The following is an 11,743-nucleotide window of genomic DNA, read 5'->3' as shown; positions in this document are numbered from 1 at the left end:
TACATGTAACTCATTGCAAATGTCCAAGGAGGTTGTTATCAGAGCGTGGGTAACTATGGCCTGGCCATTCATGAATGGTCGCAGTTGGTTTATCGGACAAAGCTGATAAAAGGTACTTCAAGCCACAGAGGCTACCTGATCTTCTGGTGACAACCCTGGCTCAATAAACACCTCCAAGTTTCAGATCTAATCCCTTTTAGGAAGAGTACAAGTCACTCCAGACTGGGTTGAACACCACTCACCCACACTTCTGAGTAAAAATCAGAGGAATGAAGACTCTTCGGCACAGATAGACATGCTGCTTCTCACACAAATATGCATGCAAGGAAAAGAAGCTGAGTCTACATAGCCACACAAGCTTTTAATGTCTCAAACTCCTGTATTTGTTTTCTTTATATAATTTCTGATTATTTAAGGCTAGCCATGGGCCTTGATAATTTAATCAGTTGAACACCTGATATTTTCCCATGTTTACACTTGGACACACCTGGCAGTGTTCTCCATATGCTGTCAATAATTGAGTTTGGCTAGCATTTAGTAAGGTGCATCACTGGTGCATTTCCATCAGTGAGTTGAATTTTCGGGATGATGAACAGTGAGACAACAAGGCAAAAAGATGAGGCAAAAGTACCATCGGCATTACCTAGTCCAGTGCTTCCATAATCCAGGTGCCAAGTAAGTGATGATATTACCATTATTTGTGTTGAATCCAAGCAACGCAAGCCATTTTGTTGATCTCCCTTTCTAGAGACCAGCAAGGCAGAAGATAATTAAGTTTAAAGCTGACCACGGAATAATCTCAAACACATCACCACTAGCAATAGCAGTCTTCTGTCTTTTCAAAGGTCAGTCAGATGTTCTGCATCACATTCCTTGTAAATTGACGAGACTGTATTCTTGAATTATTGTTTAAAAATGAATGGCTCGATATTAGATGTTGTTGGACATAAGCTTTCATGGACTGGAAGTATACTCAAAATGGTTATCCATGGAGCAGTGCAAGTCCACAAGCCATTGGCTGCTGGTCCACAGTGGCTCCACTGCAGTCCAGTTGGATGGGACACTTCAGGGACCAAATAAGGCGCCAGTCCCTGGCACACTGGGGGGCAGGAATTGCCAGTTGAACACATCAGATAGCTTGAGTAGCACTCGGCAAGAGTTCTGCATCTGATGAAGAGAACTCTTGTCCATGAAAACCTGTTCTGCAAAATTGGGCACATATACACTTCCATTGTCCAATGAGAGGTTTTTCTGAGAGGTTTTTCTTTTCTCTGACCATCTTCCCTGGGAGAACCCGCTGTTTACTGCTGAACTGGAACAAACGTCAATTGGGTTTTCTGCAGATTGACATTTATTCTGATTCAGCAGTAAGCAGCGGGTTTTCCCGGGAAAGTGGTGGGACAAAATAAACCCCTTTTGGACCCATGTCTAGAAATCACAGAACAAATGGAAGCAACTGCAGGACAAAGGGAAATGTGGATGAGCCTGTAGTTAGATTCTGAAGTGCCACATAATTCTTTGTTACTTTTGCTGCTATCACTCTGGAAATGATTGTCTAGGAGTAAAACCCACTGAACTTCTGAGTAGACATATATAGGGTTGCACTGCTAATGTAGAGATCAAGTTACTTGAAGACTAAGTGATATTTATGATGACATGATTTAATTAGGAGAAAAAAATCAAGTAAACCTTAAATCCCCTTCACGTGCGGCTAATTATGCATGGTGTAGAGAAAGTGGATTAGGAGAAGTTTTTCTCTCCCTCTTCATAACAAACTAAAGTACTTCTTCACACAACCCATATTACCTTTCAGAGTTAATTCCCACAATATGTATTGATTGCCACAAATTTAGATGGTCTTAAAAGAGGATTAGGCTAATGGAGTACAGTGGTACCTCAGGTTAAGAACTTAATTCGTTCTGGAGGTCCGTTCTTAAACTGAAACTGTTCTTAACCTGAGGTACCACTTTAGCTAATGGGGCCTCCCACTGCTGCTGCGCCACCGCCACGCGATTTCTATCCTGAAGCAGGAGTTCTTAACCCGATTTACTATTTCTGGATTAGCGGAGTCTGTAACCTGAAGCGTCTGTAACCCGAAGTACCACTGTATAGGCTATCAAGCCACGATAGCTATGTCATACCTCCATTGGCTGTAGGCCTCCAAATACCAGCTGCTGAGGATCAAAAGTGGGACGAGTATACAGATTGTATATGAATCTCAAATTTCAGAGTGAAACTGCTATGGCTTTCATTCATGAACTAAGAAACCAAGACCGCAGCAGCTGAAATGCATTCCAATTCATCCTTAAAAGCTGGATCATTCCCAATAATCATAAGGAGCAAAACATTCTTTTTTAACACAATTTGGTCACTGGTTTGCTAATGGAATAAAAACTACTCTTGCAGTGCAATCTAATGCATGTCAGAAATAAGTCCCATGGAATTCCATGGAATGTACTCCCAGGTGAGTGTTTGTATAGACTGAGGCTTCAGATGGTCTTTCTTTCCAAGACGCAGTATTTATTTACCTTTATTAATTTCTTAAATTATCTCACATTCAATAAGCGGTGCCTATTAGTTTCAATTATTATTTTCAGTGAATTGTATCTAACTGGCCCTTCAATTCAAAGGTTTTCATGGTGATATAGTAATAGTTGTGGCAAGAAGCTGAGGCGATTTCTCACACCACGGCTTTCTGATGACTAACGATAACAATTGTATCAAAGAAAGCTGCCACAGGGACTGGGAAGAGTCATCATTTACCAAGAAGAATCAGAAGCACTTGCTTCAAGTTACAGCAGAGGACCAGATGAAACACTTTTTATTTTTAAGAACAATTGCACAGTGCAACATGTCGTGTCTTCTCAGAAAGCTAAGTGTTAGGTTAAGCTTAAGAGTAAACAGCAAAGACAATGGGAGAACAGGTGTCACTTGGTAGGAAGATTTATTCATTTCCCCCAAATTTGGGAAGTATCCAGATTTTTGGTCAACAGGGACAGGTGAGACAAATTGGTTTGCTTCTGATTCTTCCATATAATTTGCTTGGCATGTCAGGTACTGCCTCTGGCCTACATGAAGTATGTGGCGTGGAAGAGGCAGCTAATCAGGTTTTAAGGGATTGTTTGAGGTATGAAGACAAGTAGTACATTTCTGGTGTTATGATTTTATTTCGGGATAAAAAAAAATATTTGGAATCCAATACTGGTGATTCTGTGGAGGTTCTTACAGGTCACCAGAATTTATACTTGACTGTAATGGAGAACTGGTAATATTATAGCCAGGATGCAATAGTAGGATTACTAGACTGCAGCAGAATATATGTTTTCAGAGGTCTATCTTTCAAAACCTGCTTCTTCTCTCCTGTTTTTCTTTTCACTCCACCATCGTCATTAGGTTGGTCTCTTATCTCTTCTCAGTTTATTTTACCTTCTGTTCATCTTTTTTTTAAAAAGTGCTGATAATTTTAGCTCTGCGAGGGGCAAACTACAGTTCCCAGGATTCCTTGGGGGAAGCAATCTGCTTTAAATGTATGTGTACACAGCCTAAAGGAAGCCTGTTTTTATTTTGCTGTCCTTTGTTGCGGGGAAGGGCCTTAGTGATAAGAGTGCATGGTTTGGTTCCTGGCATTTTCCTGGCTTATTATTAAAGTTTATAATTCCCCTGATTTGAAAGATTACTTTCCCATATGGAAAAAATCTTTGTGGTCTTTCTAAGTCTGATCCTCTTCTTTAGACTGCTGTGCATGTTGTAAGCAAGCTGTCTTATCAGCCAACAACAGGCTTCTTTGGCCTTCCAAGAGAGACTTACTGTGCAGCAATCATCACACATTCCAATTAATTTAGCTAGAACACTTGAGCTAGTTATTGATCTCTTTCCCAGATAAATGTGTACATGGTGCATTTTCAGTTACAAAAGAGATTCTCCCTCTTTGGGTCGTGCAAGCAAATTTGTGGTTGGACTTTGCAGTGATCTTTTTAATACCGCACTTTTCAAACTTTTTGTTAGTTTGCAAAGAAACAGCAAATGCTGCCCTTCTGAAAGAGTAAACGCAAGGAGTGTGCATAAAGCCTTCATACACAACTGTGACAACTGACTATCAATGCATTCCTATTATAGCACAGGACCTCCATATCCATGGCAATTGTGGGACCCTAATTCACAAGTATGTGATTGAAACCCACCCCAAAATAGTAAGTCTAGAAGCGCTTTCTCTTTGCTTTGAGGGAGAGGAAGGTGAAATCCTAAATGCAGCATTCTTGCAAAGCGGCCATAATTTCAACATGCAGAAGCAGGAGGCCTGGGGCACTATCCATTGCCTCTTAGACAATATTCCTGCTCTCTGTGTTAAGGGTCCAGTGCATGTTCTTCCTCTTTTTCGGTCTAGAAGCATGGAACTCACAAATGCATGCCCAATGCATTTCAGATGTACGCAGATTGTCTATTGCCTAATACTAAAAATGGGCCAAAATGCATATTAATAAGTTAGCCAAGAATGTGAAACATGCTGGTTTGCAACCTGTCTGTGGCTGTGTCTTTCTTACGTCACTCACAATTTCATATTTGCTTCAGAATATCGTCTTCAATGTAGCAGCAGCTTGAGTTATGAGACATGGAAGATTCAATGATGCAGCCAATGATTTGATTTGATTTATTTTTTTTAAGGCCTTCAAGCCTTTCTAACTTAAGGGGTTGTTCCAGTCAGTCCATTATATGTAATTTTAACTGTATCCAACTGAGAAGTCATATAATTGTAAAGGTCATCTTTGTGTAATAGTCCCTGGAATCTTACACAAATACCACCATCCGAGACTGTGTACCCGCTATACCTTTAAAGCACATCATTTCTCTCAAATAATTTTGGGCATTGTGGTTGACACCTGACAGAGTTTCAATTCCCAGCTGAGTGCCACAGCTGAGGTCTAAGATCTAGGTCTCGTCACCCAGACATCTCAAAGCAAAGGAACACACAAACATTCAGGGACCCACAGCTTCCTCAGAAGATCAAGATACTATTGAGTGTCATCAGAAAGTGGTAGATTCCTGACCCAAATCTCTATACAATCTCTCCTGTCAGCGTCACATAGATGTTAAGAAGCACAGAGTGTAAGAGGAATCTCTGCAGCACCCCATGAGATAATTCCTAAGGTGTGGAGCAGTCATCCTTCCAGAACCATCTCCTGCAATTCCCTGGTTAGGTAGGAAGTACTTGTTGGAGGGTTTCCAGTCACCAACCCCGACTGGTGGTGTGGAAAGATATTAAAGGTGACTGAAACATCTGGGAGAATCAACAGAGTCACATGCCCTATTTCTCAGTGCAGTTCATCCACCAGCCAACCAAAGGAGTTTCTCTGTAAAACCAAACTGAAGTGGTTCCATCTAAATACATAGCCTGGAACTGACCAGCCATCATTCGTGCTATCACTTGCCCAGGCATGACAACTCTGAGACCAGCATCGGTAAATGGGCTCATCAGATCCATTATTTCAGAAATTTCTGTTCAAAGCACAAGCGATGGAAGATCTATGTTCACAGCAGGATACTTAGTGAATGCCTTTGTTTTGCGGAAACTTGGCATGATTCGGGGATGTGTTTTCCTAGCATGCTTAGAATTCATATAATGGGAGTGGCAGACCAAGTTTTTTAGTTAGTTGTTATCCATCTCTCTCAAGAAACAATAGAGTGTGCCTCGGGGTTGAAATAACTAGACTGACTGTTGCAGTTGAATGCAGTGGAATTCCTATTAGTGGCAGGGTGAAAAAAATGTAATCCCTTCTGCTTTGGGGAGGATTTCTCTGAAGCAGTTTTTTATAGCAGCTTTGGGGTAGAGTGGTGTGGATTTTGACTGGGGAAATGATATGAGGAGGAAGGGTTAACCCTCTCCTCCATTGCCATGGCTCCAATCCAAATTGGATCCTGTGGCTGCTTTGAAGTCTTTTAAAAATTATGGTATCTCCTGGGGAAGGTATAGTCTGGATTTCAGTTAAAAGGCACTTCTTCAGCCCATTCCTTCCCTTTGATGTCTAAGCCTTGAAAACAAAACATGATACTGGAAGTAACGCAATTTCAATTTGTCTTTAAAATAATCTCCTATGGAAAATAATGGGAGTCTCACAGCATGAGCTTCTGAACTCAGAAATGGACGAAGCTGTGCAGCATGCAGAAAAAATGTTTGGTCACAGGATGAAGCGTCGCATTATGTAGTACAGGGGTCACCAACCTAAGGCCCATGGGCCAGAAGTGGCCTGCAGAGGTCGTTTGACCGGCCCCCGAGCCACCCACTCACGTGCTGTGCTAAACCGGCGCAGCGCAGGGAGTTGCTTCCGCTGTGCTGGAAATGGCGTCTGTGCACACGCAGATGCCAAAAATCACATCTGCGCAGACGCCGAAAATCGTGGGTGCACGCGCTCATGCACACACACAATCCAGCCCATGGAGGGATTTCCGTGAGACTGAACCGGCCCAGGTAAGATAAACCTTGCTGACCCGTGATGTAGTATCATCACCTTTTGTTCCCCAAGAACGTCATCAGATTTTGATAATGCATTACGGATTGCAGCATTTCATTCAGTTGTGATGACTGTGTTCTTGAATAATAAACTCATCGCTGTAGGACAATATGACTGTTGTCCTGCTGTGAGGTTCTCAATGGATGTCAACTTCTGTTTTCCCAGCTCTGATTCCCATGTTTCTGGAATTTTAATTCTTAGGTCAAAGGTTCTGTGTGTTTCTAAAAATAAAACAATCCTTCTATAAATGTACGTTACAAGTGTCTCTGTACTCTAGCCACTGCAGTAGCTGAACTACTAGTGACTTTTGGACAAATGTCACCAGTCTTCAAGAAGGCCAAGGAAGGAAGAAGCAATGCTGGTTTAGAGTGCACATCTATTATAAACAGGACAAGGTAGACTTTTGAATCCATGATATCAGCTAAAGAAGATTCAACTACCCATTGGCTCCCATCCTTTCCTTGGGCTCTCCATTAAATTCATGGGCCTGCTGAACAAAGACATTTTGACAGTTTTGGTGCACGATGCACCATTCATAATTCTCAGTGCTCCTTGAGAACTTGCCGAGATGGAATATGAGGAAAGAGCAAAATCAAGAGTAGAAAAATGAAAAATAGAGAGAAACTGAAACTAACACATTTATTCATCTCTTGAGGGAAATAAAATGCAAGTATAGATACTGACAATTCAATTAGAGCTAGTAATATCATTGTACATTTAAAAAAATGTGAGCAGATCATGCATTTCTACTAAAGAATTTAAAAGCAAACCCTGAAAAACTGAAGCAACCTCCACTTGAGCTAGATTTCAGGACACTTGTAGCTCTGGTGTTTGGGGCTATTTAATTTAGAATAAGTAGACTGTAAAATTACCCATGGTATGTAGAAAGGGCCGCTTCAGACTGCTGTTTTATGATAAGTGGTGGAGCAACATGTTGTTGACACATTAATAGTGTGATATTAGTGGTTGTATACTGGATTGCCTACACATAAACTCACTTTATCAGTTGTTTTGCAATGCTTCCCCATGTTCCTCCTTTGTTGCATTCAGACTTTAACTGCCCATTCCATCATCCATGTTCCCAACACCTTGAATTCTCTCACTCTTTTTTTTAGTTACTTGTGCACCCATAATTTCATCTGTACATTCATACATATACTAGTGGCCAAAATTGTGGAAACCTTTTGGGGAAAGTGTATTTCCAAGGTTTGATGGCTCATAACACCACTTTTTTTGGAGTAATGCCATAAAATTATATATCAATGGAAAGATAATTTAATGAAGAATGTAATGCAATAATTTTTATGACGGATTATTTATTACAACAGCAGTCATAAAGAAGAAACATGAAACACATAGAAAAAATGAGATATACAATACTTAGTTGAGTAACCTTTAGTTTTAATTATGGCCTTACAAGACCTTCCCATGGAGTGAACCAAGTTTTTTTAGTTCTGCAGCTGTAATAATCTGAAACCAAGATTGAATTATTGCCTCTATTAATTGGGTTTTATTGCTGGGTTGCTTCTGACAAACAAGTTTCTTTTGTCGGCTCCACACTTCAAACCATGTTCATGGCAGCTTACAACATTTTTAAAAATGCATAATCGCAACATAAGAATAGTAGTCGTAAACAATAAATGAAACATTAAAAAAATATACAACCCAACTGAAAAAATTCCACATATATCACAAGGTCCAACAGCAACAACCCTCCCAACAACTCCCTCCCCCAAAACAAGAGCCCAGCCTAGGAGTCGGTTCAGCAGCCTCAGCTTTTGTAGTTGGTCAGTCAGGGGGGCCTCCCCCCAACAAGCTAAGTGGAAAAAGCTTGCAATCTGTACACTTCTTATGTTTGCTATGATTGCTTTGCTACACCATTGCTCATTTCCACCAAACGGAACAAAACAAAACGCCCACTCACTAAAAAACAAAAGCCCACATGAATGCTGGTATCCGGCATCAACCTGAAGTATATGTGAGTGGTTACATCACAAAGAAGCAGATACAATGCAGCACATTGCCAAGGCCCCCTTGTGCTGTAGCGCAATTAGAAGCTGGACTAAAAAGAAGAAGAAATAGAACATTTGTAGTACAGTGGTACCTCGGGTTAAGAACTTAGTTCGTTCCGGAGGTCCGTTCTTAACCTGAAACTGTTCTTAACCTGAGGTACCACTTTAGCTAATGGGGCCTCCTGATTTCTGTTCTCATCCTGAAGCAAAGTTCTTAACCCGAGGTACTATTTCTGGGTTAGCGGAGTCTGTAACCTGAGGCGTCTGTAACCTGAGGTACCACTGTATATGGGATTTCAGGAGGAAACTACTGGACATACAATGCAAAGTAGTGTGACTGCTCCAAAATCTTTGAGGGCGCAAATCGTATTTACTCTAGGAGCGCAGACAACCATCTCAATAATGCACAATAAATAGGATGAAGGTTTTCTCCCATTCTTATTCTACTAGAATAAGAAGCTGGACATTGGAAGACTCAGGACCTACAAAGGAAAATTCTTCTTCACACACTGCATAGTTAAGGTATGAAATTCACTCCCACAGGGTGTAGTGATGGCCACAGGGCCTGCCCAATACATTTTGGCACCCGAGGAAAACCACAAAATGTTGTCCCCCCCCCCCCTGCCAGGGAAGAAGTGGCAAGTGAAGACCTACATCAGGAACAAGGAGGGACTAAAGATCTATACTGAGATCTGCTCCCCCAAAGATCTGCTGCGGAACACCAGTGAGGAGAGTGCTCAGGTACTACTTGAGAACTTCTCACAAGCATCTGGTTGGCCACTGTGAGAACAGGATGCTGAACTAGATGGGCCTGTGCTCCAATGCTCTATTTTTCTATGGCCATGTGTTAGCCACTTCCAACAACACATTGCTTTTTTTCTTGTTGACGGACATTGCAATGTGCAAGGATGCAAAGAAACTTCTGGGAAGTCTTCAAAAAGTTAGTCTGCATGTCGTTTTTCGGGTGTATTTTAAAACAAGATAAGCAGATATTTACATGCTCCAACCCACCGCCCTGTTCCTTTGTGGAAATTGCGAAATTAGTTTGTTTCAACTGAAACCATCCTTATGGGAAAATTCATCCGCTTTGGAGAACAGAAAAGAACAAAAACTCAAAAGAAACCAATGCTGGCATCCGGATACTTCTTAACTCTGGACCAAAGTCCCCACCCTGCCAAGATCTCTTGGCCTGAACATGTTTTTCATGCTCCCAGCTCAACAGCCTGGTATGTTCCAGCCAGTGAAGTCCTACTGAAAGTCCAAATTAGGTTGCAAGTTCAGCATGCTTTTTGGCTGATCACCCAGGAAATGTGGGGGCCTACCGCCATCTGTTGGTAAGCCTCTTTCACAGCAGGTGCAGCTTTCAAAGAAGAACATAAAACGATACGTTTTGTCTTGCACTTTTGGAAGCTTTCAAGTGACATGGAACTTTTCATCGGTCCAGGTGGAAAAATTGCTAAGTCTTCAGCATGGGAGACCATCCCCTTAGATGTGCAATATTCAAGACATTTCAGAGAGACTGTCTAATTATAAATATCACACACACACACACACAGAGAGAGAGAGAGAGAGAGAGAGAGAGAGCATGTAAAGGTTAAGGAGAATTCTGAAAGATATGAAAGTTTGCCATTCTTGAAGTGGGAGAAGAGAATTTTTATTTTTGCTCCCCTTTCTCTAGAAATCAGGAGTGTTTCTTAATCTGAATATTTAAAGGCCTTTTTGCACAACTGGTCAGGATTGCAACCTTCAGATTGAGGAGCCTACAGAGAAAGAGGGGAAAGGGGTAGAATCTGGCAGCCTAGATGAAAATTGGGGAAGGGAAGGCAGAAAAAACATGCCTTTCCCCCCTTCCCCAACTCCTCAAGCACCCCTCCTCAAGACATGAACAGAACTAGCTTCCTGCTCAAAGCTCTCAGGAGTCCTAAAAAGCACCCCTCTTACAGGGCGGGATGCACTACAACATTGTGTTGCAGTTCTCAGACGATAAAAATAATAAATTATAATTACTATGCACAACTCACAGCACATTCCTATTGGTTTAATGGGGCTTACTCCTAGCTAAGTGGATATAGGAATGCAGCCTAAAGTTTGAAAATGGTCCTTGGCTGATATCCAATTATGGTAACAATAATGGAATAGGCCAGTAATTAAAGAAAGAAAAATTATTAAAAGCTGAGATTTGGTAACTCAATATATAAAAAAAAGAATTACAAATCTCAAGAAGAGGAATAGATTATTTGTACTTATAAGAGAAAGAACATTTGGAAAGCTGGCTCGTATACTTTTGGAGCGAGTGTGATATTATATTGTTCATATTCGATATTTATTAATACTTTTTGCATATTTCACTTTTTGAAGGGTAACCTGTGCAATAGTTTATGGGCCAGTGTTTATAATTTCTTCTTTTTCTGGCTTTCACAAGCAGAACTCAACATTTCTTTCCCACCGCATCTTTTTGCTGTTGTGCAGTTGAACAGAACCATAACCAGGAAAAATGTGGGACTGTTTCACTTTGAAGGAGAATGTTGGCAAACTGGATTCACTTGGGTTGTAGTGATGGGCAAAAGAGATCTCTTTGGGGAGTGCTCCTTTGGGAGGAAGGCCAATACATAAATAAAATAAATAATCAAAACAGAATAAGTACTCCTAAAGTCAAGGGAAGTGCATGTCAAACCTCCTAAACCAGCATAGGAATATAATGCAATCGTCTTCATTTTTTTGAATTGAACATCAAGGTCTGTGCAAGTAAAAATTAGCTGAGTAACGACTGCACCTGCCATAGGCTTTACTTTCTGTAAAGCCAAGTTGTATGTGCAGATGTCAGTGAACTAAAATGGATCAGTGAACTAAAATGGACGGGAATGGGCGAATTCAGTTCGGATGACCATCATATCTACTACTGTGGGCAAGAATCCCGTAAAAGAAATGGAGTGGCCCTCATAGTCAACAAAAGAGTGGCGAAAGCTGTACTGGGATGCAATCTCAAAAATGATAGAATGATCTTGATACGAATCCAAGGCAGACCTTTTAACATCACAGTAATCCAAGTTTATGCACCAACTACTGGTGCTGAAGAAACTGAAATTGACCAATTCTATGAAGACTTACAAGACCTTATAGAAGTGACACCAAAGAAGGATGTTCTTCTCATTATAGGGGATTGGAATGCTAAAGTAGGGAGTCAAGAGATAAAAGGAACAACTGGCAAGTTTGGCCTTGGAGTTC

This window comes from Podarcis muralis, chromosome 1 (genome assembly GCF_964188315.1).
Source record: "Podarcis muralis chromosome 1, rPodMur119.hap1.1, whole genome shotgun sequence".
Lineage (NCBI taxonomy): Eukaryota > Metazoa > Chordata > Lepidosauria > Squamata > Lacertidae > Podarcis > Podarcis muralis.
The sequence above is the reverse complement of the archived record's forward strand: the minus strand, read 5'-3'. Positions refer to the sequence as shown.